General features: G+C 43.2%; 1 protein-coding gene and 1 long non-coding RNA gene across 10 annotated transcripts in view; one reads left to right on the top strand and one right to left on the bottom strand.

Annotated features, from left to right (window-relative positions):
• sif (still life) overlaps positions 1–27,907 on the top strand; it is a 305,006-nt gene that overhangs the window by 96,256 nt on the left and 180,843 nt on the right. The window lies entirely within an intron of this gene.
• LOC129382508 (uncharacterized) lies at positions 23,304–26,595 on the bottom strand. Its single transcript, XR_008610601.1, has 2 exons — positions 25,110–26,595; positions 23,304–23,470 (listed from the first exon to the last, which is right to left on the bottom strand). It is a non-coding gene; the product is annotated as an uncharacterized lncRNA (long non-coding RNA).

Consider the following 27,907-nt stretch of genomic DNA (forward strand, 5'->3'; position numbering starts at 1 on the left):
CCCCCCAACCTATGGTAGATGCGGGGAGAGGCTTACCGTCCTCCACGTCCTCCTGGAGTGCCGGAAAGCCGAAGCGGAGAGAAAGAAACATTTTCCTCTTGCATACCGTTACCACATTCCTCTTCACCCGGCTATGTTTCTTGGCAGAGAGCCCCTTTTTAATATTAAGGCAGTCCTCAATTTCTTAAACGACGTTGTCCTACATGTTATAAGCCCATTACATTCGTAGAGCATCCTCGTTCCAGAGGATGCCGCTACGATAATTGTGTTGCATAGCACATGCCTCCAGACCCTTGCGTTTCAAGGGCTCTAAGGAGGCAGTAGTGCTCCAGCCAATCTTATAACCTTCTCTATTTTTACACATCGTATCATCCTTTTTATATGCATCTAAATTTTCATAGTACAAGTCATACGTCATCGCCATAATTTTATCATACAGATTTTACGCACTTTAGAGCGTATATTTAAGGCCTCTTTACAGCCACCTCACACCAACTTCATAGCAATCATAATTACACCGCAAACTCATTACCACAGACATGGCGCTCTTTGGCCACACCTGGCCCTTGCGCCATAAACCTCCACACATCATCATCACACACACAAACACACACACACACACACACACACACACACACACACACACACACACACACACACACACACACACACACACACACACACACACACACACACACACACACACACACACACACACACACACACACAGAAATAAATGCATGATCGAATAATTCACGAAAATTCAATAATTAAGTTTTAGACTAGTTACCTTATGGCCCATATTGTAATTTACAAATTTCAGGGAGTGAGACTGCAAGGCATATATCAACTCGAAGAGAGTTGTGTGGATGACACCATTTACTAGATATGCGCCGTCAAACTTGCAGTAAAAACGTACTGTCGTTCCAGCTAATTTCCTAACAAAACGTCGTTTTGTTTACTAATACAGTAGTAACTGGAATGCCAGTGCATTTCTACACAACATTCGGGAATTGATATATCGAAACTGGTGTCATCCTGAGAATTCGTTCCACGTGGATGTGCCTCGCGAACTCCCCGGCTAGAATGAGTAAATTGCAATACGTGTCATAAGGCAATTAGTCAAAAAATTAATTCTTCCATCCCTGTTGATTAGCCGATCATGAATTTCAATTTTTTCTGCAAGTAATGTCCGCCTCTTCGACTATACCAGCTCATCCACTATAATTGTGCTCTCTGTCGCAGGCAATAATAATAAAAAAAGTTTTAAGAGTATTCGCTTAAACACCCAGCTCACCGGCGTGAAACACACGGCGTTGGCTTTCGAACCCACAACCTCTCCCACCACCGAGGGAGGCGCTGTCGCACGAGGCCGCAACGACGGGAGCACACAATACTCCGCAACGGGAGGAGGAGGAGCAGAACGGGAGGCGATGTGTAAGATGCGGAGGGACGAAGGAGGCCACACGCGAGAAGGAGGGGAACGAGAAGGAGGCCATAAAGAAGCGTCGCTCGCGTCCCATCGACCGAAGGAACCAGGGGTCCGCCGGAGGCGGAGGGCGTGCCGCGGCGACGCTACCGCCGTGCCCCCCTCCCCCCTCCCCCGAAACGTCAAAAGGAGAAGGAGCGGGGAGCTCTTTCTCATCCTGCTTCCCGCCGCCGCCTCCGCGCGTTCCCCACCGCTGCTCCCTGATCGTTAAAGTGAGGGGCGGCGCGCACTGCAGCGGCCGCCGTAGCCGTTGTCGAGGCACGAGCACGTCGCACCGAAAGCAAAGAAGCGTCGCCGTTTTCCTCCGTCTCGGTCCTCCTTCGTCGTGTGCCACGCCGGCGGTGTAACGCTTCTCTCCACTCGCGTTCGCGCGCGCGGGCTATTCGAGACGGTTTTTTGTGTGCTTTTTGTCCGCACGATTCGGCATGAAGTGGCTTATTTTCTGTTTACATTTTTTATAAAATAGATTTTTATGGGTGTGTTCGGCTAGCGACCACTCGCCGGGTTCAGCGGCTGTCTGCGTCCCGGCACGAAACGTCGTCGTCGTCGAATACAGTCGACGAACGAGTGCGAGTCGTATATGCTGGCGCATTTGGGGTACCGGTTGCACCCGTCGCGCACAACGCGAATAGTGCCACCCCGAAGAATAAGCGAATCCGAATTTTCCGCGTGGGAAGGCGCGTCATGCACGGCCAGCACGTGTCGCGCATTGCTGTCGTTCGCAACCCGCATGGGCGGAAGATGCCGCGTTATTTTCCCACGTCCGGATTATCTGGCAGCGGAACACCCTTAATTCGCCCGAAAGCACTTTGTAGTTCTGGCAACAGTCGCTGTGCGTTTGGCAAGAAAAGCGTGTTAGAGCGCAGCTCTTGGGCGCGCGTTCCTGCGGCGAGCGTCGGCGTAACCGAGCGAACGGGCACAGCGTCGGGTCAAAGAGCGAACGCGGAGCGCAGCGAGGAATGAAAGACGGCGAGAGCGAAGAGAGCGCGAGGAGCAAAGCGGAGGAGGAAGGTATGTCGAAAGCGCGAGAAAAAGAAATGGCTGAAGGCTTAGTTTGGTTAAGCCTGGAAGATTGCGAAAGCAGTCTTGGCTTGGCTGCGCCTTGGTTCGGCTGATGGTGTGGACATGGTTGCCCTTTGTTAAACTTATGGCTATACATCATCCGACATAGCGCAAGGCAGCGCGCCGACCACTGCGAGGAGCCGAGCTGTAGCCCCATTCATCCTCCTAGCGTGACGTCACACCCGCGAGCACCCTTTCTCGGTAGCGCCGCAGCAGCGGTGCGCAAGGCTTCGCCTCCACCATCAATGCCGCAAGCTGGGGCCCCGTCTCTCGGTCTGGCGTGACGTCACAACAGCGAGCGCCCTCTCTCGGTAGCGCCGCAGCAGCGGCGCGCAAGGTTCGCCTCCACCATCGATGCCGCGATCTGGGGCCCCGTCGCTCGGTCTGGCGTGACGTCACACGGTCACGTGACGCGCAGCTGTGTAAGGAGGCGCCACGACCACGGCCGCCGTTCCTGCGACCCGGTCGACGGAGTGGAAAGGGGGGGTAAGCGTTATAGTGCCCTGGTCGTTCGAACGCTTAGGGCCCAAAAGCGTTAGGTTCACCCAAATAGACGCTAAATAATGGTTTGGCTTGGCTCCGTATATTATTTTTAAATAGGTGGCGCTAAAGCGATGAACGCTACGAGAGCCCTGAATCGGTGCTTCCGTTCTGCCCGTGCGGTCTTCGCCTGTGTCCGTGGCTGTAGAGAAGTGATTGTAGCTGTTTGATGTCGTTAAATGTGAGAGCTTGTGGCGAAGTGATTGAGTATGGCCGTAGTGGTTCTGCCCATGTAGTGTTTTGCGGACTTCACCAGTGCCTGTGACTGATCGTGTTGCCCAATAGCTTTGTGGAAAGCGACGTGGTTTGTGTGGATGTCATCGCAGCTTTTGCCAGCTCCTGCGTGGCCCCTGTGCCAGTTATTGATGGCGTTGCCCAGTAGCTTTGTGGAAGTTGATGTACCTTGTGTGGATTTCGTTGCCGCTTATGACTGCCTTAATTATAGGTGGTCACGCTGCTTTTTGAAGCGCGTCCGAGCGCGAGAAACTTCACCGATCTTTTTGTAAACAACGTGGACGTCTCGAAATGTTAGCTAGAAATCAACTAGCAGCAAGCCAAGTCTGTATTTTGTGGTTTTTCGAGCTTATGCTCATGCGAGCAGCAGAAGAACAAAAGGTCCGTTACATAATGTCAGTTCCATAAAATCAGCTTTGCCGCAATACAGTCATGATATGCGGTGAAGCATACGTAATGTATTGCGGTAAAGTATATGAAAAAGTAGGCAGGGACCACTGCGTTACTGGGGCGATTTTCTTGTATTATTGTCATGGCCGTGCACGAACAAGGAAAAATCACGGTCGATGCGCATGGCACAAACCTTGCCAAAGCTTCAATTGAAAAAAAAAAAGAAAGCGAATTGGAGTGGGTGATGCCAAAAACAAAGCCTTGACTTTTGTATTATCAAAGCAGTTCCGAGAATAGTCAATCATATTCCAAGCTCCTGCATTATTTGATTGCTTAAAGTATATGCATATATTGTGCACCAGCCTTAGCACCATTTCTAATGTACCTTAATTATGTAAGTTTAATAACACGTGGCAAATATATAATTTGTGCTGTATGGTGTTGTGCTGTTTATAAGCTGCTGCTTTCATGTGGTAATGTGTACATTAGCTGGAAGAGTTGATGCATCCTCCTTATAGAACTCAGTGAAAGGTGAACCACCTGTCAAGCCATCATTGTTCTTGCGGTTGTACACCAGATTTCACAAACATGGGGATAGTTATGATATAGAAAGACTAGCTGTATCCACATGCGTGCACAGGAGTGCGGGAGTCGACCATCTATCTCTCTAACTCAGGTTGAATGTGCATACTTGAGTAACGTGTAACGCTTGTTTGGTGTCAGGTTTCTTTTATTGTTAGCCTAGTTTGTGTGTTTCTCCCATTTGTAGGTTTTAGTGTTGTTGCTGTGTATGTATATAATTGCTTCCAGAGTGGCTTTCTTGTTGCTAATAAATTTAGAGAAGGCAGCGTTCTTCATTTTGTGCATCAGACAGCAAGTGAGCATGTTTCAAAGGATGTTGGATTTTGTTGCCATAAGCAGCAAAAAGGCATAAGCATATAGACTGCTTGCTGGAGGTACTCTTTATAGCATTAAGGATATTATCATGCTGATAACTCTATGCACAATAATTAGAAAGATCTCATCATGTCTGATATGTCTTCTTGCCACCATGAAATCTTGTCAGATGCATAACACGGGACATACACCACAGATCTTGGCCAACCATTCTCATTTGTGGTCTCGACCTCCTACCATTGAGCAGACTGGTCCAAGAGACAAAACATGCAACTTTTATTGATTAAATGTAGTGCATGTTGCACAAAATTAGATGTCAGGTGTTATTGTTGACACAGATACATATCTGTGAGCCTCATAAACTAATGTCAAAAAAAAGAGAGTAATACCCATGAAATACACTCTTGGTAGGATGGCAGGACCATTCTCTTGCAGAGTTAAATAACAACCATGCAGCAGTATCATGATATCAAGCTGAACAATAATTCACTCCAAGAATAGGTTTCTTCATGCAACATTGCACTGATAGTCTTGAAATACAATACCCATTGCTAACAGAAGGCCTTCCAAATTATGCATGACAGGAGGGCATAATTTAGGAAGCAAGAATGAAAACGGAGCCGGTTAACTATGAAAGTTGTGAATGCAACTCTGGAGAAGTTAGAAAAATGAACCAAATGGAATAGTTTAAAAGTAAGTGGTTTAGAGACAAAAGGCCATTTTATTCCATGCCAGAAAAGCAAGCAGAGGTTGAAATGCTTTCCACATACATACCTTCAAGGTGCATGTACAGGGTCTGTCCTGAGAGTAATGTCAGTAAGGCGATTAAAAATCATTTATTGAATTTGTTGTTACAAAAAGTTTAAAAATCTTCAAATACTCTCCTTTTGCGTCAATACATCGGCTCCAGTGAGACTTCCAGCTCTCAAATGCGTTGCGGTAGTACTCCTCCAGAATGGCCTTTAATGCTGTGGTGCTAGCTGCTTTGATCACGTCCACTGTCCCAAAATGATTGCCTTTCAGGGGTGTTTTGAGGCATGGAAACATAAAAAAGTCGGGGGGGGGGGGGAGCCAAGCCTGGGCTGTACGGGGGCTGGGGGATCGTTGGCACCCCTGCTTTAACCAGGTGGTCGGTGACGATGAAGGCACTGTGGGCCAGCACATTATCGTGGTGCAACTTCCAGTTGTGTGAAATGTCCGGCCGGATATGTTGAACCCTGCGTTTCAGTCTTTCGAGGACATCCACATAAAATTTGGAGTTCACAGTGGTTCCAGGTTCTTCAAACTCATGATGAACCAGTCCGTGGATGTAAAAAAAAAAGAAACGATGAGCATGATCTCGATCTTTGATTTGCTCATCCTGGCTTTCTTCTGGGGAGGGGATGAGTGTGTGTGCCACTCATATGATTGCCTTTTGGTCTCCAGGTCATATTCAAATACCCAAGTCTCGTCTTCTGTAATGACGTTGTCAAAAAATTTTCGCTCACGTTTGCACATGTTGAGATTTACTTGGCACATTTCCACGCGGCGTGACTTTTCGTTGTCAGTGAGCACTTTTGGAACCATTTTTGTGCACGCCTTCCGCATGCCGATATCGTTTGTAACAATTTCATGAACTTGAGTTTTCGGAACGTTTAACATGTCGGCCATTATACGAACACATAATCATTGGTCTGAGTTCAACAGTTCCCTCGCTTGTGTCACATTGTCAGTCGTAGCGGTCGTGGATGGCCATCCAGCGCAGTCCTTGTCGTCGCCCTCTTCCCGGCCTTCCAAAAGGCCTTGTGCCACCGAAACACTTGCCAATCTGACAGGGCATGTTCTTTATAAGCAGTCTTGAGCATAGTAACAGTTTCCGCAGCGGTATTGCCAAGTTTCACACAAAACTTGATCGCAAATCTTTGTTCTAATGAGCGCTGCATTTTCACTTGCACAAGAATAAAAAACAGCTCTCACGGACAGGCCCGTCCAACACTCTCCAATGTTCGGAGCACACTGAGTGACGGACCGCTGCTTAGCTGGATTCTGTCACTACTAATTTCAACCAGTTAGACCGCTCTGACATACAGTCACCTCACAATAAATTTACTGACATTACTTTCAGGACAGACCCTTTTTAGATATAAATGTTGGGAACCTGGATGGAGGTGAGGGACATGTACAGTAAAAACAAGATGTATAAGGTCAAAAATTAATTCTTTTAGTCAGAAATTGGTCAGTGGTGTCTGGCTTCTCTTGATCCCTGGCCCTGGATGGTGAATACAAAGTACATATATATATATATATATATATATATATATGTATGTATATATATATAATTATGTACAATCAAGCATAGAATCATTGCCTTCTACCTGTGCTAACGTATGGGGCAGAAACTTGGAGGTTTCTTGGAGACAAAAAAGGACATTGTGTTGTCATGTTGGAAAGCACATTTCCGGAGGAGGGTGTGTCAGCCACTGACATAAATTTTAATGAAATTTATACCAATATAGCTGACATAAAATGTTGAGCTGTCACGAAGTTGAATCAGTTTGGTTTGACAACAGTCTCAAATGATGTTAAGGTGGAAAAAGGTCTTCTTTTATGCGCCTTCTTCAGTGCAAAACACACAAGCTTAGGGAATCCATTTCAGAACCATTGTGTCGGAATATAAATCATGGCTTCATGTTTCAGAATTTCTGCAGACACACCTTGACAGGCTGGGAATCAACGACCAATTCCTTGCTGCCAGCTCTCAGACTGTTGTACACTTCCTGCAGGAGCATAATCTGGGAAAATGGGCAGGCTTTAGTATAGATGCAGAAGTTCTATACAATTCTTTGCCGCAGGTGCGTCCCTTGCAGTTTGTTAAGGACTGCATACACAATCAAACAGGTTATCTGGAATTTGCTGAAAGGTGTAAAATTCTTGTTGCAAACTTTCTGGAGCTTCTTGATTTCTATTTAAGGTCAATTTTGGTCTAGTGGGAAGGTAAAATATGTGTCCAGAATGCTGGCATCTGCATAGGTTCTGGTGTTGCACCAGTACTCAGTAATATTTTAAGTTATGTTGACCAGAAAATAATCAAAACCTGAGTGGGCTTGCTCTTAAAATTTTCAGATACGTGGATGAGTATTTGTTTTTCATCAGCAAATGATAACTTTTGCAGAGCTGTCATCGAAGTACTGAAGCTATTTAGAGAACAATAGCAAGGTTTCAACTTCACTTTAGAAGTTCCAGAAAAAATATGTGCTGCAACTTCTTATATCAGGCTTACTTTTATGTGGGATCACGTATGCTGGGGATATCAGTTGAGAACTTCTAAGCCCCTTCTTGATTATAGGTCTAGCCATTCAAAACTTATTAAGTACAGTATTGCCACTCACACAATTAGAGATGCCCCAACCAAGAGCTATCCTCACCTTATCCTTGAAAGTGTAAGGAATCTGGTGACAAGGCTTAATGAGGCAGGTTATTCAGTTTCAGTGGCTTTATTATATTGAAACACGTTAATTAAGGAACTTAAGGTGCAACCAGGGTGGAAGAAGCTTAAGGAGCAAGAGCGGAACAAAGTTGCCATTATCCCCTCTATTAATTGTCGCACAGGCAGAAAAAGGTGGCTTCTAAGTTCCAGGAGAGGATTGGGTTTTCATTTAAATATAAGCTGAAGGGAATATGTGAAGCAATAAACAAGCACATTCTTCACAACAGGTGTCTGAGCAGGGAGGACTGCAAAGTGAAATATAGCATACAGTTTGTCTCTTGCGCACGAAATGTTGTTTATTCGATTCCTTTTTCTTGAAGCCTACAAAATATATATCAGTCAGACTGGAAGGTGCTTAAACATTCGACTAAGGAAGTACCATAGTTTCTTTAAGGGTTTTTGCGCATCCACACCTTTCTGTGCATTGTTGCAGCATTGGGCGTCATCCAGTTTTTGAAAGTACTATTCTGCTGTTCACACACGTGTGAAAAGCTCTCACATGAATTAATGGAGGCTTATCACATTAGAAAGAAAAGCTCACTAAGTGTTAGCCAGCCATCCATCTCGCTGCAAGATAGCGAGGTTGCCGTGTTAGATCTTAAGTAAAGCCACTGAGTTGCATTGTGCCTTAGTAATTGTTTTTTTACATTGATTAATCAGCCGTGACATGTGTGTTGCCGTCAAAACATGTTCATTCGGTGATGTGAAGGTTGTTTTGGTATGTATCTGCATATGCTAGGGGGCCGGGTGTTGGTCACGTGATGTGTGTTATATATTGGTTGTTTTCTTTCAATAAACTTCATTTGATAGTGCTGTATTCTGTCCCGTTCTATTACTTTTGTCGGCATCTGTCATGCAGTAGCTGCCATGAAGCTTCAACAACTTGTCCAATTTTCTGTCGTATTTTCTATCGTATGGAGCATTAGAGTTACGGAATGGGTGCCATGGTATATGTGTGTGTGTGTGTGTGTGTGTGTAAAGGTAGAATGGTGGTAAGGTGGGGTGGTAAAAGTAAAATGAAGAGATTTTCACATCATGACTAGTCTTTTTAACACATTTACCTACAAAATTAAACATTCTGTTCTTATTAAGCACCTTGTACACAGGTATTCATATTACTAATAATCTTCCAATGCAAATGCATATCAACTTTTTGAGTAATGCTAATAACTGAACACATGGCTTTTTGTGCTGCAAGTTTTCTTGGACTCCTGCTTCCCTTAAACTTATACTGTATAATATGCTTGTAAGATCAAAACTGGAGTATGCTTCATCAATCCGGGATATACCTACAAAAACACAACTCTCATATTTAGTTGAAGCCATACAAAACCAACCTGTACATTTTATTGTAGCTGCTTATTCCCATACCGCAAGCATATCAACAATTAAAGGTTGCCTTGATTGGCTAGGCAACAAGAAAACTTACCTGTTTATTTCACAAATTCTCAATTGAAACATGCTTTTATTACCTCCTTGTAGCTCATTGATATATATGTGTGTGCGTGTGTGTGCGTTCTGAGGCTGCCTTTTACAGGAATAGTAAAGATTGGTTTGGCAAGTTGGCACCTGTACCTTGAGGTTGTAGTTCATTCTCAATGAGATACAAGGAGGTAATAACATATGTTTCAATTGAGAATTTGTGAAATAAATGGGTAAGTTTTTTTGTTGACAAGCCTGGCCAATCAAGGCAAGCTTTAATTGTTGATAAGCTTACGGTATGGGAATAAGCAGCTGCAATAAAATTTACAGGTTGGTTTTGTATGGCTTCAACTAAATATGAGAGTTGTGTTTTTTGTAGGTATATCCCGGATTGATGAAGCATACTCCAGTTTTTTGATCTTGCAAGCATATTATACAGTATAAGTTTAAGGGAAGCAGGAGTCCAAGAAAAATTGCAGCACAAAAAGCCATGTGTTCAAGTATTAGCTTTAGTCAAATAGTTTATATGCATTTACGCTGAAAGATCACTAGCAAAAAATCTGATAGGGCAACCTAATAAAAATTATATCAGTTTTTTTCTATTGCATTATGAAACAATACAACTGATACACTGATAAAATTACTTTTAGTTCTATTCTGGATGTATCTGTGCTATTCTGCTTGTACAAGTCTACTAGTGTATTCTTTTTATTAGTGTAATAGTGTATTCATATTAGTTTGCCAGATCTATAGTCTATCAGTATCTATGTGTGTTGTATAGGTGTAATGTGCTTCAAGGAGAAGCAAGCTTCCTCATTTGCCCAAAAAATGAGTCAGAAATAATGCATTTATATTATCACAAAAGACAATACATATAAATCAAATATGAAGCCCAGGATTCAGAAAGGAAAGATTGTTGGAACAAATATACACCATACAACAGCTTAGAAGAATAAAATTGTGATCACGTTTAAAAGAGAAAAGATGTTTAAATTGGTTCACAACAAAGTTTAGCCTCTTTAAACAGGAGGTTATTGGCAATCAAGCCACCGAACTGGTTCACACGTACACCACGAAGATTATCAGACTTCACAATCTGGAAAGCTAGTGAATGGAAGTGGTGGGTTCTTCATTATTCATTACCATGCCTTCATAGCTTTTTGCCGGATAAGTATGTCAGACATTCCAGTTTGCTTGTGGAGGGTGTCTATATACTTCTACTGGACACCGTCACTTCAGATGACCATAATGAGATCATCTGATCTTCTCTCGGAGTTTGTTGTGAGAGCACAGTCTTTGTATGGATTGGGTGCAATGGCATACAATGTACACCAAATCCTGCATCTTCCTAAAAGTGCGGCTAAACTAGGACCTCATTGGTCGCATTCTTTATTTGTATTTGAAGGCGAAAATGAACTTCTTGTGAAATTGGTCAGTGGAGCTAACGATGTTCCTTTACAAATATTGGAATGTTATGTACTTGCTTGTAAGTTACAGGCAGCTAAAGCTAGTTTAAATCTTTCTCCAGAAGCAGTGAGTTTTTTTGGTGCACAGGAGAGGGGAGCTGATCAGCAGACAGTTTCGTTGGGCACTGGAAAGCTGTGCCTGAACTTGGATGAAAGTGAAAAACAGGCTGTAGTCCACAACCGTGGCTGTGACTCAACAAGTGTCACTGAATATTACCGAATGGTCGTCAACCAACAAACATTCCACTCTCTCCAGTACACTTGAACTATAAAGACTAAAAACAGTGCATTTGTCAGCTTTTCAGGTGCGTTTTCTCTCATTTGTAGAATTCTTACTGGAGCGAATTCTTGTATAATTCTGAAATGCAAGAAACTATTTCCTGTTGAAATTCTCCATGCAAAGCACCTTTCAGTCTGCGTCAGGAGAGAGGAGCCACTAGTTTACGTAACACCCAGCGAAGTTATGCGCCTTTATGTGTTTATAGAAATAGACAACAATATTTTTGAATGGACAATACGAAACCTTTATGAAAGAGACTAATTCCCGTGCTCAAGACATGGCAACGATGAACAGTATGTCTTTAGCCATGGTACATGAATGTCTGGTTATAACAGGTTATAGCTTTAAAAAACAACAGTTGGTAACAGTGCACCACGCTTTATGGCGTTCTGTAATAATCAGCTTTTTGATGTTTGAATATATTAAACAAGCCAGAGCCATCAAAATTCTAGAGTGTTTATTTTTTCTTGCGATAGCTTCTTGTTTTTCTAATGAACCAGCTAGCCCAATTTGCCACTCTTCATTATTGTACTCTTGTTAATTAAGTGCTTGGGGAATTGCATGGTCTGCATGTTGGCAGTAGTGACGCAGCTGCTGATGAACAGTTGCAGTAGCCAAAACATGACAATATTTTACAGGACTTATGCGCAGTTTCAGGTCGGTGTCCTTACATGTAGCGAAGGACCCTACTTAACCAAGTGACTGCCTTGAGTGGGTGATCACAGTGAACAAACAGTGCTTCACTAGCAGATGGTGAAGAGGTAAAGCTTCTCACTCTGTATGTAGAGGCATGGAAAGCAGCTGAATGTTAAGTGAGCAGTTATGCTACTTGATACAACAGCATCATTTTCACACCGTGCATCTGTCTTCCTCACTTTATTTTCTCCTTTGACTCAATGTAGCTGGTGCAAGTTTATCCGTTAACTGTGGCGGCATGACTAAGACACTATCTTTTTTCTGAATGAAACAAGCAAACTGTGAAATTTTATTTTAACAGTGTATTACGGTTTGAATCAAAGACTCCAAGCACTATATATGAAGCCTGTTCTGATAGTCTTCTTTGCTGTCACGTGCTGAAGGCTACACAGGTTAAACTACTTTTACACATTTCGACGTGCGGTGGTTGAACTAGCACCCAGTGAAGAATTGTGTCTTCTGATTTTGCAATATGTTCACTGATGTTTAGCTGTTTTTGTTCATGAATGTGTGGTTTTAAAAATGGTAAATCCATGTTCTTACTTGAATAAGTTCTCATATCTGTACTCACTTTTGCTTAAATAATATTGCTGTATTGTCATGTTCTGATATATTGCTGTAGATCTTGTACCAATAGCGATGCTTGTCCTGTTTCCTTGCTTCCTGTAAGTGTGCCATGCCAGTTTGTTCTTTTTGCTCAAGTTCACTTGTGTTCTGTCACATATCACAACACTTTTGGGATGAATGCAAAAGTGCATAGTCTAGAGAAAATAGCTTCATATGAAGTTGTAATATTATAAAAGCATGTGCCAATTAGACCTAGTGTTCTATACAGCATCTGTGAGCACAAATGGGCATGGTGAAGTTGGTACTTCAGTCTGTGTTGTTCCTCTTATGTGTTTGTTTAAATGTGGCTGAAGTTGCTTGCTTATTCTTTAGATAATGGAGTGTAAAATAAACCCTAGTCATGTTTGTAGTCATGTTGCTTGTGTCTTGTCCTTGTTCCTTTGTGGATGGATGCATTAGCGTTGTTATAATTTTCAAATCAAGTAAGCACAAACTAGCCCAGAAAGTAGCTTTAATGAAATCACATTGGTAGTGTCTAATTTATGGCATTCACAAACTCAGCCGGACATGTTAGAGCTACAGTTGGTATCCACAGTCTTGAAAGTGCTTTGTTTTGCTTTTGTAAATAAACTTTATTAGAACAGTAGGAAGATACCTGTGAAGAAAGGAGTCAGACAAGTAGACACAATCTCTGCAATGCTATTCACTGCGTGCTTGGAAGAAGTATTCAAGCTATTAAACTGGGAAGGTTTAGGAGTAGGGATCAACGGCGAACACCTCAGCAACATTCGGTTTGCCGATGACATTGTTCTATTCAGCAACACTGCGGACGAGTTACAACAAATGATTGAGGACCTTAACAGGGAGAGTGTAAGAGTGGGGCTGAAGATTAATATGCAGAAGACAAAGATAATGATAAATAACCCGGCAGAGGAACAAGAGTTCAAGATCGCTAGTCAGCCTCTAGAGTCTGTGAAGGTGTACGTCTACCCAGGTCAACTAATCACAGGAAACCCTGACCATGAGAAGGAAATTCACAGAAGAATAAAAATGGGCTGGATCGCATACGGCAGACATTGTGAGCTCCTGACTGGGAGCTTACCATTATCATTGAAAAGGAAAGTATACAATCAGTGCATTTTACGGGTGCTGACATATGGCGCAGAGATTTGGAGACTGACAAAGAAGCTTGAGAACAAGTTAAGGACCGTGCAAAGAGTGATGGAATGAAGAATGCTAAGTATAACTTTAGGAGACAGAAAGAGAGCAATTTGGACAAGAGAGCAAACGGGTATAGATGATATTCTAATAGACATTAAGAGAAAAAAATGGCGCTGGGCAGGTCATGTAATGCGCAGATTAGATAACAGTTGGACCATTAGGGTGACAGAATGGGTACCAAGAGAAGGGAAGTGCAGTAGAGGATGGCAGAAGTCTAGGTGGTGCGCCAAAATTAGGAAATTTGCGGGTGCTAGTTGGAATCGGTTGGCGCAGGACAGGGGTAATTATAGATCGAAGGTAGAGGCTTTCGTCCTGCAGTGGACATAAATATAATGATGATGATGATGATGACAGTAATCCTGTTTTGGATATGCATTAAATGTTGCACATCCGTCTCGCAAAATTTGTAAATGTAATTTTGTATTAAAAGAACTGGAGTACACCTGCTGCAAAGATGGACTGATACTTTTCTCATGCAACTTCCCCAATGTAGTTTCACAGGCTAAGCAACGCTGCTGTGCTTTGAAAACGTGTGCTTTAATTTATGTTGAAACATGTTTAGGATAATATATCTGCATACAAGCTGTAAAAAGTTATGATAATTGCACAGTTTACACACTTCATTTTTATTTGATACTCTAATATCCCAACTGTGTTTGTTAATCTGTTCACGTGGCAGGCAATGCATTCAGGGTTGTATATTCAGTTCATTTTAAAAACGTCTCTTCAGGCGTGTGGGCATCGGCATGCGTGCTATTTCTAACATGCTTTATGAGTGCCTCAATAAGATTCCTGTATGTCATATGATGATCTCTATCTGGGTTTAAAAGACTGATACATCATGCTATTTGGTCTTGTAGGCAGCACAGTGAGATCTATCTGCTGCCTGCCAGTCTGGTAAAGAGTTATATGGGTCAGGTAGGAATATATATCAGTCTTAGAAGGACCCGTACAACCTATACATATTCCTAAGAGACTTGTAGAAATTTCTATCAGTTTTTTTTTTGCTAGGGTACTGATGTTAGGTTTTTAACTAGTGATGGCACTCCGGAGAGACATTAGTGGAGACATTGCCCCACTGAGCACGTGCAGCAGTTAAGTCCAGTGGGGGGGGGGGGGATGTGGACTGGGCGCCGGCTTGCAGTTGCAGGACTGGGCGCCGGCTTGCAGCAAGGATGACGTGGCATTGCGGCAGCGCCCTCTCCCCTCACGCAACACCTGGCACGCTAGGGCGACGGCAGATGTACCCTTTCACCCGCTCTGCTCCGTAGAGGCACGCTCGCAATGTGGTCACAACCAATGGGATTTGAGCTTCCATTTCGCTGAGACAACAGACGCTGGCTTTTTTACTCAGTGGGCCATTTGTTTAGTCTGTTTGAACAGAAACGGACCTGCCAGAGTTTGGTTGTTTCACGACAAAACACACAGTCATCAACAGAAAGTTTAGTTTTCTACGTTAAGTTCTTTGCGAGATCTAAAATGAGAAAAATCAAGGGCCTAAACACTCAGCATTGTGGCATGCCAGAAGTGACAAAAGACAGATTTGTGAATTGGAGTTGTTAACATACAAATTGTGTTTAGTCATGAAGAAAGCATTCAGTGAATTTGAGTAATTGCATGTGGATCAATATTAAGTTAGCTTATTCAGGAGAAGGAGGCAGTGGCACAAAGTAGCAGAATTTAAAATGCTAAAAGCATCCATTCAACGCAAGAACTAAGTTCAATGGAGGAGATCAAGTTAGTGAACATGACAATATAGTTGTGTTTTTCATGAGAGACAAGGTCTTATGGCAACCATGTTGACATTTGTTGTAGAAGTTTTGTGACACAATTTAGGATTATTATGGAGATTGAAATAAATGATGTTACAGGGAGGCTTGGCGATTGAGGCCAGCAATTGTTCCGCCCAAGTGTCTCTCATAATATTACTGCGGTAGATCACCGCGTGCATTCTGTTCTAGAAGCTGAAAAGGTAATGCTAATCTGTGTAATGCATCTGTCAAATGCCGACAACAGTATGATGCTGATGCGGTGACAACGATGGCATGATCGACGATGGGATGACAATTCTAGAGTCATCACGATTGAGGCATAACGACTTTGGGATGATGAGTGCATGCATGGCAATGACTGCGTATCTACTACACAGTGTGAAGGCGGCAGCATCCGCCGGCGTGATATTACAACTAATTTGAAATGACAATGCAATGATGACGACAGATTGAAGACTGTGAATGGTGAACAATGATGCATCCATTTGGCAACTAAAGAAAAACGTATGAGCACAGCTAAGCATGTCTTATCTGAGTTGTGATTGCGAAAGCATTAATGCCCAATTGAACGCCGCTGAGCAGTCCTTCGAGTGTTACGCCGCAAGTGATGCACCCTAGAGCTACATTGGGCCCGAGCTAGCAAGCAGCAGCAGCCTGCGGTGCCAACACCGCATGCCACCGACGTGCTGCATGACCAGAGACCAGGAAACAGCAGTGGCCACCAAGGCCGGCAGGCACGCGCAGCAGCTAAGCCCAATGGAGGGGCGAGATACGGACCGGGCGGCGGCTTGCGAGAGCAAGGACGACGTGGCGTCGCGGCGACGCCCTCTCCCCACACGCAACACCTGGTGCACTATAGCGACAGCAGGTGTACCCTTTCACCCGCTCTGTTTCATAGAGGCGCGCTCGTGACGTGGTCGCAGCCAATGGGATTTGAGGTGCTGTTTCGCTGAGACGACAGACGCCGGCTTTTTTGCTCAATGGGCCATATGATGCTTTCGCATAAATAATCACTACAGAATAATGACGACGTGGTTATGTTGAGCTCGCGTTCACGCTTCATCTGCACGGACCGCCCTACCTGTGTACTTTTGGTACTGGGGCCAATTCTGTACCATGCAATACACTCAGCCATGGAGCACCCGCAACGATCACGCGATAGGCAAAAAACGCTGTGCTTTAAACATGCACCCATAGAGTGCCCCAATATTGCAACCAGCTGATCCGCGCATAGTGAAGCGTCCGCATGGCCGCGTTTGCCACGTGGCCGTGCTATGCGAGTGTGTGGCTGATATATTGAGTAATCGAAAGACTGGTTCCGAATGCATTTACTAACCAATTTGAGTCCGCGGCACTTTTATGTGCTGCTTTGAATAACTGCGTGTGGTACCGTGGTTCCCACACTTGCCCAATGCATGTGGCGCGTACTTTAGCAGCAGCGGTCGGCGTGTTTTGACTAAAGCAATTTCTTTTAAATTCTGCTTGCCACTCATGGCAGCTGTAGCTGCTTATAGTTATACAGTACTTTGGTTATAAAGTACAGTAAGTCTAGTTAATAAATTTTATTGGGTGTGAGGTTTTATTTTGTTAAATCGAGAATTTCGTCAAATTGAAACCACTTGATTAGATCACGCAACATGCCATAAAATTGATGCAAGAGCCAAAAATGTCGTTTTTGCCTACGTTCACACTTATTGTAGCAGTTGAGCATGTACTCTGCCTTAACGGAAGAAACGATTAAACATTCTTAAAAGCTATATGTCAGTGATGCTAAAATCACCAGAACTCAATTAGACCTACTATACCCACATTTTTCTTTTTAATTATGGCAAATCAGACAAGATATTAGTTGATTCTAGGTTTTCAGTGCTCATGAATGTGACAGTGAAAGTATTGAATGTCATGTAGTGTAATGCAACGAAAACAAGGACACAAGAAAAAGCAAAACACAGACATAATTAGGCGCTTGTGTCTGTGTTTCATTTCTTCTTGTGTTCGTGTTTTTGCTGCGCTACACTACATGCCGTTCCATGATGATCAACGAACAAGCCCACATTGCCACCCCCGTGTAGAGAACAGGAAATTTCGTTATACAAACCTTGATATAACAAAGTAGGTAAAATCGGCAATTCGCTTCGTTATATAGAAATTTCCTTGTATTGAAATTCGATCTGTTATGCAAATGAGCACAGTCGTCGATCGATTTTTGTTGCACGGAAAGGGGCCATGCAATTTCCCGAATTATTGGGCAATAAAAAAAAGCAAGTTTGAATGAGAAAACATTTTATTTTGACGAATTTAGGAGTCAGCGATGAATGATACGGTTTCATGCCACGTTGATATCTCACGACCGGCTTTAGTAATAAAGCCGGTCGTGCGATATCTTCACATCAGCGGTACGAACTAAGTGACGCCATGCTTTCGCGTGCACTCCGCCCCCAAAGCGTCGCCCGGTCGCACTGCGACGACGCAGCGCCGGCAGATGGGAGCGCCGGCAGATGGGAGCGAATGCTTCGTCTGCTTCTCGTTCCAACGGGTCATCAAAACTCGAGATTGCGCAACCTTCAATACTAAACGTGCCGGAAAACAGCTTACATGATGCCACCCCGTCTTGGCATGCCCGCTCTTTCCACACGCAGCAGATTACCTCTAGAGCAGGGTGCGCGGCTGCGTATGCGCTCAGCCGCGCTTACAGCCACGCGCAGTCATGGCCGAGACGCGCGCCAACTTACCCCCCCCCCCCCCCCCCCACTCCGCCCCCTCGCGCGCGCTTGATCGCGTTACCGCGAGCTCGCTTTCCTTCCCCACTTTGCCATTGCTCGCGTGGGGAAGCCGCACTTATGAAGCCACCATCTTTCTTGTCTCACCCTCGCACACTTTCACTCGCACCTAAAGCACAAGTGCGCGGGGCGCGATAGGATCTGATCGCACTTGGACTTAATTTATACGGAACATGATGCGGCTCCAAGCTGTTGTTCTTGTCGCGCTGCACGCAGTTTGAGAGGTGCGTTTGCAAGCAGCCGCTTGTAATTCAGTCATTTGACTATCTGCGTCCGCGGAAGTTACCATTGATTGACTCAATTGGCACTCCTCTGCGGCAGAAGCGATATTTCTTTATATTGAAATTGCACACAAACACACTTCTTTATATTGATGCTCTAAATGCATGGTGTTCTATGGAGAAGAGGTTATGAAAAGTTAAATACTTCGTTATAGCGAGAATTTCGTTATACTGAGGTTTAACTGTATAGAGATTTGAATTTATATACCTTGTTGTGCAGCTCCTTGGGTCATGGTTTCTATGACTATGACTCATATGACTATGACTCATGTGACTCTGTATCTGTTGCGCAGAAAATCTCTCTCGTCCCGTTTCCCTACCGTTCTCATTTTGGAGGAGGCCCCCTCTTGATGCTATCCTTGTTCCACTCTTGGCCCACATCATTTCATAATCGAGGCATGTAAGGCCACAGTTCCTTATGCTATGCAGCTCTGACATCATGCGTACCATACATAATTGTACATGAGCCTAAGCCCATGCATAACCATTCTTCTGATCAAATGTTAATTTTTAGACTGACGTCCTTTCCTCTTGAATGACAGTTATCTCTGCTGTATTGTTGCTGCTCTCTCATGTATGTATACCAATAAATTATCTTAGTCAATTTCTTCTTGAACATTGAGTCCAATCTTTGCCAACTTAAGTGTGTGTTGAATGTTAATTTTTTAAGACCTGTCTTCACAATCTGCCTCCACCTCATCCATTTTAGCATCCTCAATTCAGTCACTTCTCCATCCTGACTTCTAGGTGACTTTATTAAAATTGTTTAGGTTCCATACAGTATTGCTGGTCATGTATTGTCTTATAAGTTTATTAGACAGTGAAAATCTTCAACTTGACTGGAACCTGTGTAACATAAATATTATAATGCATCTTTTCAGTTTTTCCAAGCTATGTCAATTCTGCTGATTCTGTGGGCAGTCCAAATTTTCCATGTTGGTGTTTTCAGTTATCATTGAACCAAGGCCTTCTCTATGGCTTACCCTCAAGGCTTCCCTTTCATCTACTCTGAGAAATTGGCATGCGGCTACCAGATGTGGGCAGCTTGCCTCACAACACATGCACATGCTCAGCTACTTTCGCCAACCTTTGTGCTAGATGTCAATCAGCATGAGTGAAGCAGTGAGAATGGGGAATTATGAAATTAAGGCAGAGGTTCGAGCATTAAGGGAAGTCATACTTATGAGGTGAGTACATGTGAAGAAAAGCATTCAGAAATGTTGGGAGTTTGCAGTTTCCTGTTTATTGGTCTATTAAACTCTCCCTAGCTATTTCAGTTATTTCATCATGTGTTGGAATTTTTAGTTGTAATATGTTTTTCTTAAGTGCTGCCACACTTACTACTAGAAGTTTGAGAACCTATATTTCTTATTCACTTGGTTCATTCATACCTACAAGCAGCAGTCTTTTCACTTTACATCAGTCATTGAATGCAATGCCCAGATATGTTCTCAGTCTACTTCAGTGGGAGTCACTAACACAGTGAATGATCATGAAGCATGTGTGTTCTTAGAAAGTGCCTTCATGTGATGCAGCTATAAGTTAAGGTAGGGGATGCTTTGGAAAGCATGTTATGTGGCTTACATGAGAATTATTTTATGCCAGAAAGCACACAAATATTCGTGTTTATTTCTGGTGTTCTTCTTCCTTAATTACCTTCTTGATTCAGCGCATATATATGAAGCAAGAGATCCTGGCTTGTTCTTTCTTTACATTAGCAAATTACATTAATCATATAATAGCACACTTTACATAATTGAGCACACTAAAAGTCACTTGGCGAGCAAAACATGTACTTGTCTTTTTGAATATCCCAGCTTAATGTTTTAGTGTGTGCAGTTTGGACGTGATTCTTCAGAAGCACTACATCTGCTTCAAGTATATGAGGTATAATTACTTTTGCTTAAAAATAATCCTAATCTTCCTTGATAGCTGTCCTTTTTTTACTAGACAATATAAGCATGGTGCTGAATTCCAAGATAAATCTGCCTGCTGTAACTGTATGCATCAGTGTTTGACTATTCGTTACCTACTATTCCTATTAGAAAAATGTATTTGCCAACCTCCAATTATTTGCATTGAAGTAGTGAAGAGTTTGACGGCAGCCTGTCTGGTTTTGTCAAAAGAGGCACGGTAAGTAGTTTAAAATTAGATGCCAACCATAAAAATGAAAAATAAGAACTGGTTCAACTGGAGCTTTGTTCACAATCTTTGTGAACAAGGCTTTCAAGTGCGAGCCGAAACATCTATCTTGTATGCCCGATCTTCATTTGCTTATTATTATTATTTGAATTCATCTAGCCCTAAAGAGGTGGCAATTTATTTCGAATACTACTCTTTGCATTTTGTTTCCATTGCTGAGTTTTTTTTTTTAAAGTAACTTCATGCACCACACAAGTACAACTCAAACATTTTCATTCTTTCAAGGACGTCACAACTAGTGGAAGGTATTCCGCACTAACATAATTATTTTGAGATTTCCAGTAAATATGTAGTCCTCATAAAAAGTATCTAAATAATTTTGGCCTAAGCGGTTATACATTAACTATGTAGGCTTCAACAACTTCTGATATCACTTGGTCTTGGCAAACTTGTGAGCTGACAAGTTTGAGCATGCAGTCACTTCCCTCCATATTTGTTTCGATGAAGGCTTGCCCTTTGGTGCTACTCTGGATCCACCCCCGTTTCCTGTGATTACCACTATGGGCTTCAAGGCACACACCCTCAGGAAAACTTTTCATGCACAAACCTGGCTCTTTCACACTTTTACTAAGACAGACATTGAAAGCAAGGATGGCATAGCAGGCATGTTGGTTACAGAAGTACTTTATTAAATAGCTTTGTAAGTATTCACCTAGTGGACATGTCCATATCCTCTTCTGCTGAAGTGCAAAGTAGCTGGGGGAGCATGTCTCCTTCTCATGCATACGCCAGCCCAGCCAATCAGAACTTCAGGAGCGGATGAAATGGACATTTCCACTAGGTGGACACAGAATACATCCCCTGTTCTCTGTCCTATCTTTCCACCCTTCTCCATGTATTTTACTCAGTAAACTACTGGTTCAGCATGTTGGTCACCTTAATCAATCTTCCAGTAGCTCAGCACTTAAAAGGTATACAATTCAAATAAGGCACTGTAAACCCAAGCAGTTAGGCTGGCGATTGCTGCTGTTATGCACCATACAGGCTGAAGCAATGGCTTCACCGTAGCTTTCTAAGTTAACTTTACTGAACTTTGAATTTAGAGAAAACAGAATATAAAAACAGACTAGCATTTTTTTTATGTGCTTCACCACTCTGCTTTTTTGTGTTACTAAAATAAGTATTTTGAACCTAAATGAAGTAAAAAGACAAGGAAATTGTGTTACTAATTTCATTTCACTGTCTTTTTAAAAGTATAGCAAGATTTTTTAATTGCATTACGAGTTGTTACTTATGTTTCGATCTTAATGTTCATTTCTCATGCTCCAAATAGGGCTACAACTGTTCCCTCATCCACAGCTATCAAGGCCTTATGGCAACTTTGGAAGCTCTATGAACTGAGTAAATGCTATGCATTGCATAATTTCTTAATACATTTCCATGGCTGCCTTTAACCTCTATAGTTCCTCATTAAAGCCAGCATCTCTCTTGTGGCCACCTTTAAAGACCTTGTAGTAATGTGTGCCTAACAAAAAAGATGGGTGCTTTGTAGTGCTAGTATGCTCTAAGTAAATCGTTTTATGCAAAAATTGCCGACATAATTGTCTGACAAATACTGCATCATGTTTGCTATTTTGCCTTCTGTTTCAATTTCACTGCATCTATACATTTTACCAGTGCATGAGTAGGGTTCAAGGCTGTTCTTTAAAATGCTCATGAGCACTTATCATGATCAGTTCCCCATATAAGTGGTTTTGCTGAAGAGAATACAGGAATATGAGCAAAATTGACATGGAACCAACATATAGATAACGTCTGCATAACTGCCTATCAAAAGTTATATTTTCTTAGAAAAAAAAAACTGGAACGTGCATCGCATAATGTAAAACTTATTGCATACACCGCCTTCATTAGGATGATACTAGAATATTCAGCGTTGTTTGGAGTCCCCATCAAGTGACGCTTAAGAGGAAGTTGGAAAGAGTCTGGCGGCGCGTTTTATTTGTTCGACATACCGAAGGAAGGAATCGGTCACGCTTATGTTACAGCGTTGCAACTTCGATCTTCTTAAGGTACGTAGGAAAAAATATAGGCTGAAGGTGCTTTATCAAATAATGCAGGATCAACTTAAGATTGATAAGCTCAAATATCTACATGCTCCAGGCAAAAGATACCCGCGAACTAACCACGACTACGTCATAAAGCCGGACCATACCAACAGTGATACACATCGATACTCATTTTTCCTGGATGCAATAGAAATGTGCAACCAATTGCCAAACGCTATTGTTAGCCTAAAGGATGTCACCGACTTTGAAAATGCTGCTGAGGCATATTTATGGGAGTTTTCGATTTAGTTTTGAAGTGCCAAGTGATATGTGCGACTTGATATTCATTGTACGTATTTTGATAAATGTCAGAAGTGTGCTGAACAGCATTCAAGTGAACATCTTATTAACTGTGAATTGACAAGTGTTAAGCAACTTTACGTGCATTGACATTGTCCATATTTGATTTATGTAATTGTATTGTCCTCTCTGTTATGACCCTCTATGAGGGTTGACAGTATTAATAAATAAATAAATAGACAACGAGGAATGTGGGTAAGAACACTTTATTTTCAGCACACATGTTTTTTTAATGAACTGCTGTTATACTGCTAAAATCTGCACATTTAATAAAAGTACACTGCTCTGCTTCATCACTCCATGCTAAGTGCAAGTATCCTGCACCAGGAAGTCAAACCAAGACGTGGGATGTTCAGTCTGTGAAAATAAAAACGAGTTTGAAACATTAACGTGCAAAAACTAAAGCACACTCAAGAAAATAAACACAGCACAGGAACATATCCAATGAATCAGAATTACCTTTGAGAGCAAACATATAGTTTCTATGGCACAGTGAAGAAACCTTATTCCTCCGGCTTTTTTTGTGCACGAGAAAATATGAAAGTGCATGCGTTCTCCCCATATTGTGTATCTGTCACCTTTTCACACACAACAAAGATGTTGTCTCAATGTGCCCAACTGTCTTTGCATATCCATTTCTCTGCTCTCATACCATGATACCTACAGTTAAAGGCTGTAGCAATGCTTAGCTTGAATGAACCAACACAAGCTACATGCACTGTGCTGTTGAACATGGCACTGTAAGTTAGATTCATGCACAGCACATTCATGTGCCATAAACATTTGATTGTGATTGTAGGCGAGATAAATAAAAAGAAGGTATGTAAATAAGAATATTCCCTAATAAGCTGTGCAGAAGTGCTCTCCCGTTTGGACAGAACCCGAGCACAGCTGCAGTGAACAAGAAGCCAACTTATACAGCATTTAAAATCTAGGTTATAAATGTGCTACAGATTTTTCTGAATTCATGGTCGAAAATGTAGGTGTTAAAGGTGACAAAAATTTAAACAGGTCTCTATTCGGACTGGTAATGCTATGTGTCACCTAGTTTGATAAAATATGCCATATCACTGGTCTCCCAAGCAAGCTACGGCTGCTGTCCAGTTGCAAGTGCAAATCACTCAATTATGTCTAGGGCATGTTTGAGCAAAAGGCAGCCAAGATTACTGTGCCATTGAGATCTATTTCCTGACATCTGATTTCTTCTCAGAAAGCTACCTCTAAAAAAAAACCTTCACAACAACATAACCCAAACCTTTCTTGAGTAAAGCCATCACACTGGTCCTTGAACACTAATTACACAGTGGCTCTTTGTGATCTAATGTTATGTACATGAGCACCTAACAAAGTACAGGAAAATTTAATAATGGCAGCGTGACAGTACACAAAAAAGTAAAGGGATAAAACATCACACAGGCTGCCATCAGTGTTCATATCTCCATTTCAATGTGGATGTTTTTAGCAGTGAATACATGTTCTCATTAAACTGAGTCATATTATTACAAAAGCGAAGGGCAAGGGTCTTTAAATTCTAAACTGACAAATGTGCTTTATTACGATTCACCGCAATACAGGAGGTGTTTTGCAGTGAACCATCACATAAGGTTTTGGCTAACTACGGCGGGCGTGTCCTGCAGCGAGGCCTCTTGTGTATTGCGGTAAAGCGTATTATTGTGACAAGAGCTAACCTGGTATGTATGGCTTTAGCCAACAAAAGTTCTCAAGACATCATGCATCCTGCCACGAAAATCTGCTTTGATGAGAGTAGAACATTAGGTTCGTCGCTGACAGAAACCATACATTCCAGATTCACGTAACTCTTTCCCAATATCGGCATGCTTCACCGCAACACACAAATATGTTGCGGTGATAACGGTGGTCGAACAGGCTGGTGCAAATGTTTCGACAGGGGAGCGTGAATTCATCAGGGCAACTGCTTTCCTTGGCATTTTTCATATACGTGAGTCCCCCCAACTCCAAACAGGGCGAGATTTACCTGGACCTTTGCCAAGAGACGTACCGACAAGCGTTTGGTAGTGGCTGGTAGAGATGCAGGAGTCTAAAAAGCGTTGCGAAATTCGGTTCCGTAAGGTTAGCTTCACCGCAATACAAATATGTTAAGCGGTTAGACATACAAAATATTTTGCGGTGAATCATAGCAAGGGTACCTGGCCTTTGATGCAAAGCAGCTTCCCAAGAGGCACGGTAATCCCGTGGCTAGTTATGCAGTTCCCCGCATGCGAGTGAGTTCCCTGCGTTCGGCGGTTTCCCAGTGACATACAAAATTACATTGATTGACTGTGTTGTAAATGGGCGACGGCACTATATGCTGATGCAAAAGCGTCGTTTCGCTTTCGAAAACTGCGCTCGGCTAAAGAGAACAACCTTGACTCGCATATGACCAAAGCAGTTGAACAGGAAACTACGAAATTACGTAGCTGTTATGGAAGAAATCAACAGCTCAGAAAAAAATGGCCGTGTAAACATTAACTGGCTTACGAGGTCGACAAACCAACGGTTCAAAGCATCACAGCCACGTCCGAAATAGCGCTGAAGGCCGGCCAGTACACTTAGGCGCCTCGGCGCGCGTAATGTAACAGGAGACGGCAGGTGCACGCGTACATCATTACGGAACACATATTATTTATGTCGGTGAAAGCGGTCACTCTTCAGTTCTGACATGCTTCAGTGCGTAACACTAGTCTACTGCGGCGAAGCTGACTTCAGGACCCCGATTTCTTCAACTCATCTAGCGAGGCAGGTCCGTCTATCACGCTTGGCGACGTTTGACATTTTCTGCCTTAATTTCGTTTGTTCTTTTTAATTTTCTTATCACAGTGACCCTGTATCACGCAGTAGCAGAGCTAGTGCCGCGTCTTAACTGCGTTAGGAAAAGCAAGCGTGTATGCAGCAGGCACGGCGGCATTGGCTATTGTTTGGAAACTTCAAGAGACGCTCTTCCGCGCAGCGATGTCATTTGTATTATTAAAAGAATGCAGGTGACGATTAAATGAGCAGCAGCAAAGCTGTAAAAAAGCAGTAGTAATGCTGTTCTAAGATCCTCTCGCTCGAGCGAGATGGTCTTAGAAAAAAAGCGCGATGTAACGCGATCTGACGGAACAGCTCGTCATGCCAGTGTTTTCTTACGTCCTCGTTCTTTCGCGCATCCTCCCTGAACCAGACTACTGAATGGTTCTGTGCACGCACTGACGATCCTGACGGAGGCAATACCACTCACATGAGCAGCTCCATATAATATGCCACGGCCCATTCCACATGCCGGCTGCAATTTGACGCGGCCAGGAGGCAAAATATGCGCACAAGGTACCTAATGGTAACGCATCAAACTGCTCACAGCCCCAATCCTTTATTACACGCATATAGCGTGGAAAGATGAATTACTCACGCTCTAAGTGGGCAGGGAATACGGACCGTTTCGCAGCGCAGCCGGCTCCGTAAGACGGCCGCCATGAAAATGAGCGGATGTGACATCATGGGTTTTAGCGGACGTGACGTCATGGGTGAACGTAGACATTTCGGGCACCTTTCGTCTGCTGTGCCCCGGGCACAGCAGACACGGCCCACGACCACCGATGGGCCGAAAGTGCGAGCAGTATTGCTTTCGCAATAAAAAAAAAGCGTAGTGCCGCACAAGACGGGCTCGGCGGTGACGATGGCTACGAGATGGCACCAGAGTAGCGCGCTCTGTTCATTCGTCGATGACGCCACCGATACCATATATGGAAACAAAGCGCTGCATGAGCGGAGGTCTCTATGCGGCTGCTGCTGTGAATCGCACCCACGCGTCAACCACACGTTGCCTCTCGAGATCCCCTGATCAGCGAGGCAGTCGCGCCACAGTTCGCACCATTTGCAGCGTGCCGCACGAGACAGATTGTCCGCGCCAGCCATTATGAAAACAGGTGTAGAGCTAAAATAATATTTCGCATTAGGGAGTATCTTAATCACAGATGATTTTTTTTAGGAGCCAAATACTCGTGGTTGCTCAATTTTCTGAAAAAGAAAAGCACTGCCGTCGCGGCCAAACGCCGTTCCTTCGTTACGGCAATTTTCGACGCTATACTCTTAAGCCATTCTGTCGCTAGCATTCGCGGAAAGTTTGGAGCAGGGAATAGGAGTACTTTTCAGGCTCTGTCTCCTGCTTGCCTCGTCCGTCATGTGGATTCATGCCTTTTGCAGCCGGACGTACTACGGAATTATTGTCTGCGGTAAAGTTATCCGCGAAGTCGCCCGTCGTGTTACTAGACTTGAAGCAGCGAGCAGACGGCAAGGGCCAAAAAGGTGATGCGGTGCTACGGTGTGTGTAGTCGCACGGCAGATAGCGATGAATTGAACCGCGCCTCGCGAGAGTTAATGATTGCGCCGGGTCAGAGTTGGCGATTCATCGTCACGGTTTGCTAATTATCGAGGGCGGAGCTCTATAAAGATGGAGTAAACATGGGAGAAATACTATGGTGATACTGGTGTGATAGTTGGTTGACCATTGTTTGTTGCAGAAGCATCCAACCTCTTGACACACGGACAAACTCGAAAACCCAGAAGCGGCTGCTTGTGTCTGTTTCTGATCAGTGTGCTCGTGTGTCTGGAAGTGTGTTGTTTCTACTTCAATAAAAGGGGACAGAGATTTATTCATTTTAAGTTTTAGAGAGAGAGAAAGACGAGAAGATGTACCCTCCACTCGGGGGCGGGAGGTCAGCTTAAAAGAGGGTATAAAAACAGAGAAGGAGAAATAATAATAATAATAATAATAATAATAATAATAATAATAATAAT

The sequence above is a fragment of the Dermacentor andersoni genome, chromosome 6 (assembly GCF_023375885.2).
Source record: "Dermacentor andersoni chromosome 6, qqDerAnde1_hic_scaffold, whole genome shotgun sequence".
NCBI classification, from domain to species: domain Eukaryota; kingdom Metazoa; phylum Arthropoda; class Arachnida; order Ixodida; family Ixodidae; genus Dermacentor; species Dermacentor andersoni.